Source organism: Sander lucioperca, chromosome 18 (genome assembly GCF_008315115.2).
Source record: "Sander lucioperca isolate FBNREF2018 chromosome 18, SLUC_FBN_1.2, whole genome shotgun sequence".
NCBI classification, from domain to species: domain Eukaryota; kingdom Metazoa; phylum Chordata; class Actinopteri; order Perciformes; family Percidae; genus Sander; species Sander lucioperca.
Window position 1 is genome coordinate 28,977,182 of NC_050190.1, and position 8,896 is coordinate 28,986,077.

General features: G+C 40.8%; 1 long non-coding RNA gene across 1 annotated transcript; it reads right to left on the minus strand.

Moving 5' to 3' along the window:
* Positions 1-806: 806 nt before the first annotated feature.
* Positions 807-6,617, minus strand: LOC118493791. The gene is made up of 3 exons (XR_004895801.1): positions 6,606-6,617; positions 5,899-5,906; positions 807-857 (listed from the first exon to the last, which is right to left on the minus strand). It is a non-coding gene; the product is annotated as an uncharacterized LOC118493791 (long non-coding RNA).
* Positions 6,618-8,896: the final 2,279 nt, after the last annotated feature.

Below are 8,896 nucleotides of genomic sequence, written 5' to 3' on the forward strand. Positions count from 1 at the left end.
CATTACATGTGGTCAGAGTTACTCCATTTGCTGTTATTTTTCCCCACGGCGGACTTTTATTTAGATGTTTTTTTTTAAATGAGATCTTCCCTGTTAAGAGAGAGGAAATGTGATCATGGCATGTAGATATTGTAGATTTCAATAATTGATTTTCATCTTCTGCAGATGCAGAGACTATAATACAGTGGGTAGTTGTATTGCTTTTGAGTACTTCTTTGACTTATGTAAAAAGAAAGGAGTATTTTTCCCCTTTAGCACTTGCATTTTATTGATGTTGATCTTCCTAAATTAATATCTTTATAATTTTTTTAATAGTTAGATCCTTGCAATGGATGTGCACGAAGTTTAGCTGTTTTTTAATATTTATTTTACTTTTCATAACAGGGTCACACATTTAATAGCCTTAACAGTTTCTTCTTCAAATATACTCATGTGACAGGGATTCTATGAAATTGTCATGAAAAAGTATACATAAAACCAAGAATGACAATGTTTGGGCGGTGATGCAGCCGGTCAGGTTACTCTCTATCAGTGGTGTAGTCTAATGTATTGTAGTGGGTATACTGTACTGTATATACAGTATATATATATATATATATATATATATATATATATATATATTAGCCAGAATCTGCCTTTGGCGGAGTGGGGGGGCATATCATAGTGGGGGGTCTGGGTGTCCTCCCCCAGGGAAGTTTTGAGCATCAACGACTTCATTTCCTGTATTCGGATACACTTTTATGCACCACTTTACAGTGGAAATACCTTTATTTAGCCTAAGTGAAGAAGAAAAACACAGACGACAATCTCAGTGGGTATACTGTGTATACCTGCGTATTGCGTAGACTACACCGCTGCTCTCGATGGTGCACCGGTAGAAGTCGCAATGTATCCTGGAATCCATGTTGAACCATGTCAGCTTGCGGAGAAAGAAGAGCTGCTGTCTATCCGTCTTTGTGATGGGGTTGTTCATCGGAAACTTTCTTAGGACATGATACCAAAATTGCTTTGGTTTGTGTTCAATCCAGAGTTAATGGCCATCTAATTTGTAGTTTTCATTTTTCGAATAAGTCAAAAGTGGAGATACATACAAGCGAGAGGGGTTTACTTTGACCTAAAGAGACTGCAGAGAACTTGAATTTCCAAAGCTTGTTTGTCAGCAGTTGGAGAAAAAAAAAACACTGTGGCATGAATGAAGGCCTATTGAGTTTTTTCAGGTTGGACCATTTACAATCAAACCTGAATCGGCGGGAACGGATCACCTCTCCAGCTGTGCAGTGAGCTCACACACACGGACACCCTGCTTGATCTCAGTTACATCTCAGCAATTCCCCCGACCTGATAACCAGGAGTGGACTGTCATAACACCCTGATATTGCGTGCTCAGAGAAACCACGTTGGGACGTTGAACTAAACCGAGCTTGAAATTTGGACCTGATTGTGTGGCTGTGTGCCGACTGCAATTGGCCACACTGGAAGTTGATGGTAGACTGAACCATAGCGTCCCGTATGCTAAATGCAGAAGACATCATTTTTAACTCGTCGTTCACCCCCATTGTAGAGGGCCTTGGTGAAAACGAGGGGGGAAAAACCTACGGGCCTGGCTCATCCTAACCATCCTCCCTTCAGCAGCCTGTTAGAGGCTTTCTTAAGTTTCCAATGACGCTACAAGCTGAGCTGAGGCACTGTGAAAGGGAGACGGGCTGAAGAGTAGAGTTTCCATCCCACCTACCATGCGCTGCCCTCACCGGACCCGAGCCCACTCCATAGCCACATTTATCCTATTACACCAATCTGCTGGGATCTACTTCATACACTCACAAACAGTTGGAAAATGTGCAACACGATGGAATTGACAAGAAGCCGCAGTTGTGGCGCATATCATGTCCATGAATATAATTCCCATCGATCTGGGCTGCCAAACATCTCAGACCGGCTTAATACCTTTATATCAAATCCCTCTAAACGCAGATAATTTCCAGTGATTGCTCACACTTGCGGCCTACTTACATTCGCATTGACAACCAAGCAGTGGCACGACTCCAGAGAACACACTCTGTCTCTCTAGTGTTTCCTTGTGTTGCCAGCTTATTTATTCTGCACAGCTTTAAGTGGTGGCTGTGGAAAAGGGAGGAAACAAAGAGTCATTCTCAGACCATGTGTTAAGTTAATATAGAAACTTTTTTTTCACGCTGTTCCGCTGCCGAGTGGGAAAATCTAGCATGCTTTAAGGCCTTTTCAGCTCGCACATATTTCAGAGTCCCAGTTGAGAAACTGCAGAGCATTTACATCATCCATTTAAATGACAAAGTGACATCTAAGCAGTCAGTAATGCACGAATCTCTCTCAGCCTATAAGACTGAGTGAGATTGATCTACATTTCCTCTAAAACCCAATCAGTGGGATTTTCTTTTGAAGTACTGTCACTATACTATGGTATGCCGTAAAAAATGAATAAATTGACTGAAGACTACGGAGGCCAAAGGTGTTCAAAACTAAATAAATAACTCAGTAAATCATTTAAAAAAAGCAAAGGAATAAAGAGACTAACTTTATAACATAACCATGAGATAAAAATTTAAACCTACTTTTTAGCAACGTGTTTTTTAAAAAGTAATTTTATTCTATCCCATATGTCTCATAATCTCATAATGCTACTTTTTTTTTTAAATCACAAAGTCCTGGCCCATCAATCAAGACCAACAGGGCACGGACAGTTATGTGATTGGCTAGTAGCTTAAACAGCAGCCAAAAATATTACATTTAATGTATACTACGTTTGTAATTGTATCTGATAGTTGGTCTGCAACTATCGTTGCAATGTTACTCTTTAAAATGTTTTCAACCCTTCTGTTGTCTTCCCGTTGACCATGCACGTTTTAGTTGTTCTGGGTCAAAAATCTTAAATTAAAACGCTCTTTTTCAACACTTTAATGTGACGTTTTTGACACAATGTTTTTGTTGCTTTTTTCTAGGCTCTTTTTACCTGACGTTTTTAAAGCTTTTTTAGACATTTGTCAATTTTTTCAACGGTCTTTTACCATTTTCTTTTTTCAAATGCTATAACATTGAATAAAACACCCAAATTCAATGAAAATAGTGAACTGATCATGTATTTAACTTGTGAAGAGCGCTGTATGGAACCATACATGTTATTTTTTATTAACAATTCGGTTTAAAAAAAACAACCACATTTCTAATATAGACACTTTGAAAATGGGTCAAATTTGACCCGAGGACAACAGGGGGGTTAAAATGTCTGCGCAGTAGTGATCAGGATCAGGTGGTGGAACCACGGTCTCCAAGTCCCGCCCATACACCTGCCCGACCAATTGCGAGTCAACCACAGCTGTCAATCCTGATGTTTCACCCCGAACACTAAACTCGTAGATGGGTCTGGCGGGGATGCAGGGTTGGGGCTGACTGCTTAGGGCTCCAAAAAGAGCCTGACCCGATCCTGTTGTTCTTAGTTCATAGTCATAGTAGTCATAGTTCATAGTCTCCATCGAGTAAACCACGAGTAGTGAGTAGCCTACTTGCTTTGCTTTCCCACTGTGACTCTTGCTCACCGGTCAGAAACCAAACAAAGGGAACCAGATCTGTTTCTATTTGGACGTCCCGCAGTGCAGCAGAGGGATGCAGAATACATTTTAGAGGAAGTCTGTTTCAAGAGGCCCGGTTCCAGTACCACAGAGCCGCTGTGTGTCCAGAGGGCATTCTCTCATGGGTCCAACCTCAAGTGGAGAAAAGGGGTCATCAGCAGTCTCTGACCACACTGCCTGGGACCTTCCCAAAATAACGACGCAGCAACAGAGGAAAGGAAATGTCCAGTCCCAGCCACAACAGTTCAAAAGCACTGAGTACAGGGTCCATCATGACATGATGTCCAAAACAGAACTCTGGGTTACACTTTACTTGAAGGTATCTACATAAGAGTGACATGACACTGTCATGAACGTGTCATAAACATTATAAACAAGTCATAAACGTTTATAACATAACGCTTCTTTTAGTAAGTGTCATTCGGTTTTTGTCATGACAAGTTATGGTTATGGTTAGGGTTATGGTTAGGGTTCATGTGTCATGTGTTCATGACAATGTCATGTCACTCTTATGTAGATACCTTCAAGTAAAGTGTTACCAAACTCTGCTGACTGACTGTCTTGCCATTGTATTGTGTGTTGAATCATTTAAAAGGGAGGTTTGTGGCAGCTTCATCACCTCCCCCACATTTGGAAAAGTAATTAATTCTCATTTGCAGCTACTGGAGAGAAGTAAAGGAACATTTGGATTCATCAGAGTTTTGTTTGGCGTAAATATGTTGAACGAAATGAAAAAAAACCTTCCTGCTGGGAGCAAAGAGTTATGTGATTGGTAAGTGAAATTTGGCTTATATGTTAATATGGAGCATGTTCACTGTACCGGGGCGATTAGAGTAAAGACTTAAAAATAGCATGAAAAACATTGTTGTACTTTAGATAATCTGATGTAAAAATTAAGTTAAACCAAACTTTGTAAAAATGACCAAAGCAAAACTGAATCATGTGAAATGTTTTTGGTTTAGAAGGGAAGTGACTTCCCACTTGAGGATTATAGAACTGATTTATTGTGGTTATTACAAAATATTTCTGGAACCTTTGTCTTTATTGATTGAAAATCATGTATTAAAAAAAAACGTTTTTATTTTTCTCTGACCTGTTCTTCCTCAGATAAAGGTGAATAAGTGAACACAACTGTTTTCAATAGACAATTCATTATGTCTGTCACGTTATTATAAGCGTTTGATATTAAACCTTTATTTAACAAAGTCAGGATTACTCTCAGCCACATACAGTATTCTAACTTGCACAACAAATGTCCTTTTTACTTTCATAGCTGTCCTATCCATTAAAGGTGGAAATGGCCAAAAACCAAATGGTTATAATTTGTTGTGTTGTCTTCCCGTCACCCATGCAACTTTTTGTTTTTCTGGGTCAAAATTTTAAATTCAAACTTTTCAACATTTTGTTGTTCTTTTTTCGACACACTCTCACTTTTCCCGACGTTGTTGTCAAGTTTTTGGTCACTTTTTCCGATGTTTTTGTCGATTTTTTCCCTACGTTTTGGAAGCTTTTTCCAACATTTTTGTCACTTTTTTCAACGCTCTTTTAAAAAAAAAAAAATTTAAATGCTATAGAACTGAATAAAACACCCACATTCAATGAAAGTAGTGAACTGATCATTTATTTGACTTGTGAAGAGTAAAATTGTATGGAACCATCCACGTTATTTTCTTTGACAATTTGCTTGAAAGAAACCCAAATTTCTGATATAGAAACTTTTTGAAAATGGGCCAAATTTGACCCGAGGACAACAGGAGGGTTAAACCTCGAAGACCTCGAAGGTCCCCTAATTTTAATTAAGCATTTATTTTTAACTCTAACCAAGTTTTTTTTTGTATCTAAACCTAACCAAACGTTAATAACAGTGGTGTCAGATCAGAAAATTGATTTATTGTTTTGGTTTTGGAAGGAACCAATAAACAATGTCCTGATAGAAACATTAGATCAGAAAATGCTTTTGATGTGTCATTCTGGCAGGCAGTTACAAACAATGTATTTTGTAGTTTATTTTTCGAGGACTGGTGGTTTTGGTTTTAACACGCAGTTTGTTTTGATGAAAGATAAATAACAAAAAACCTTCACATCATACTCTTTAATCATATGTACTGGAATCAAAGTGTACCTTTCACTACACAGGGAACAAAGCCGAACAATAATTGTATTACTGTACTGTGCTTACAGTCCAACCAGCTGTTTGTGTCGAGCGCCCAGTGTAACCTCAGACAGACGGAGGACAGAAGCTGTTGAATCTGGCTTCCCCTCTTGTGTGTGTTTGCATCTAGAGATTATGCAGAACGCCTGCAGCTCTCCGCCCTGCCACTTCCTTCTGGATTAATGTCTGTTTTCTCACCATTATGTTAAGCAGCCACATTAAGAGGACAACTTGTCACGCCATCACAAGTGTTTTTTCCTGTGCCTAATAGTCATAGTTAAAGGCTCGCCTCTCTGCACTAATGAACCCATGATTAATTAAAACATGTCTCTCGGAGCACCGCTGTGGCTGGGTGTTTGGCTGGGTTATAAGGTGGTGGTGGGGGGTGGCAAGGTGAAGCGAAGTCAATGGCAGGCGAGCGGCTCCAGCTCCCATTACATCATTCTACCCACATGCTGAGCTGGGACTCAGTGATGTCACTCAGTTTACTCAGCTTCCACGCCATTTGTTTTCCTATGAGTAGCCCTTTTGTTTATTTTCATAATTTTAAATAACACTCTTTGCCAGTTTTACATCGCCTCTAAAACTCAATTAGCTTAATGTCTCTTGCGTTCTGCCGGGGCTGCTGTGAGCCCCTCCAAAAAGTGCCCATTAAAACACCATTTCTGACGCTTTGTTTGCTTTGCGGGGCTCAATTATCAATGCACCAGCACCTTTTACAGGACCCCTGGCTGTAAGGTTTTAAGAGCTCCAGGAGAGGTGAGATCTGTGATTTTTCTAGGGCTTTCCAGGAGGAACCTCGGGGGGCGCTAAACACCTCCACTGCTGCCAATGTGAAAGTCTCCGAACACACAAAAAGAGGCAGAAATCCCACTTTTTTTTATTTCCTTTTTAGAACCCCAAAGACGTCATTTCACAGAACAACAACCTCCCTCTTCTTGATAACTGTTAGCCTCCAGATGATCCTTTAGTGAAATTATATAGCTCAAATGTACTCCAAGAGCATTAAATGAGAGTGTAGATACAGAATCATGACCAGCCCGCCCTCCAGGGGTGCTCCAATAGCAGATAGATTGGGCTCAAATTATCTGGCTGTCCTGGTGACTTAGGATGTCAAACTGATAAGATACTGGGACTGTGTCCACGCGATACACAATAATACAATCTAATCAAGGGAAAAACTGCACTTCCTCATACCGAGCCTTTTACTTATGACCTCACCCGGGGTAATTGTTAAATTCTGCAGGGACATATTTTGAGTGAAGGCATCAGCGTTATGCTATAAATTCTACCTATGAGTTGAGGAGGGGGAAAAAGAGATTGAAAGTCCGAGTTCAGTGAGAGTGCAGGCTGAAGCAGGGGCCTGCATCCAGCTCTGGGTTTCATCTGATTTGCGGTGGCAATAAAAAAAAAAAAAAATCAAAAATCAAAAAAAATCTGCAGGCCACATGCCGGTCGCCTCAGATGTGTTTTGGATTGAAAATAGGATTAATGTGCTAAAGTGTGATTAGAATGGTTAAACACAATTAATTGGAACGGACTCGAGTCGCCCGGGGAGCTTGGATGTGGATATGTGTGTGTGTGTGTGTGTGTGTGTGTGTGTGTGTGTGTGTGTGTGTGTGTGTGTGTGTGTGTGTGTGTCTGTGTGTGTTTGTGCGTGTGTGTCTCAGGGTGTTTCTAGACAGATTCCAGCTGAACCAAGTGAACAAAGTGCGCTAACTGTCCAGGATTTTCCATGTCTCTCCTCCTGCATGTGTGTGTGTGTGTGTGTGTGTGTGTGTGTGTGTGTGTGTGTGTGTGTGTGTGTGTGTGTGTGTGCATGTGCGCACAAGTGCCTTTTCCCTTTGCATTTTCTCATAGCCAGCTTGTCTCAGAGCAGATTGAACACAGCTGAGAATGTTGGTCTAGGCCTGCAGCGCACCATCCTGGGGGAATAGGCAGGAACCACGAGGCTGGACTTGGCTCGCCCTGCGACGGCTGAAAACTGCCATGCACCCAGGGCAGGGGTCCAGGTGGATCGGCTGAGGAGAGGGGAGTAATTTGGGGGTTATTTAAAATGATCTATTAAACCCCTGAACTTTAATCAGGGTTGCTACTATACTGACAGCCATGATTTACCTACAAATCAGTAGGATGGGGATGGGAGGGGATGGATAGGCTCAAAATGGGACCACTTCATCTGAATTATTTTCTAGGGCACAGGGGCTGGGGCATTAGCATTGATGAGGCCTGAGGAAAAAGAGCAATAGCTCTTATGAAATCTGCATTCCTTTCCAAATGCAACAGCTCAACATCATCCGCGCCTGGCTGTTGACAAAGAAATTGCTTTATTATCCTTTTCCATCAGCGTAGCCTCCCGGTATTAGCATGTCTCGGCTGAGAGAGAAGGCTCGGAGCGGTGAATAGGCAACCTTGGTCTTGTCAGCGAGAGCCAGAATACCTCACACAGGGTGCAGACCCCACTTGTTTGAGTTATGCGTAAATACAGGCTAGCTCTGACAGACACCCAAAGTCAAACTGGTTTATGGAGGGCCTACGTAGCCAAAGAGCAGAACCAAGCTCTCACAGGTCATTACCACTGCCTGGCCTGTCACTGGGGTAATTGAAAAACCACAGGGGTGTGATGTAATCCCCCGCCAGATTACCCACATAAATAAACAATCATCACAGAACAAGGGCCGGGACAAACCGATAAACACATAATCATGAACATGGTGAACCCATGGGCAAACGGTTTCATAAAAAGGTCTTGTTGTGTTACTATTGTTGCTGATTAAACCAAATCTCAACTTCAGAAGTTCTCCATTTCACATGCATGACCACCTGAACCACTATGACCACCGTTTACAGCTGAAATATTTGTTTTTTCCGTGACTTGCTACTTGTACAAACCAATGTTTAAACTCATGTAAATATATTACCAAATCAAAGTACCAATATAAAAAATATTTTTTTTTTTATCATAATAGCTACATGTTCTCAATGTTTGTCCACCTCTTAAAATTGTCAATCCTCGACTAAAATATTTTCAGCCCTCGACTATATTGGCTCTTAATTAAAGTCACACTCCAGAAACATACAGAGTATGTGAAAAATACATTGTTATGATTATTTTTGTTTAACGTGGTTTCCCCACAAAAAG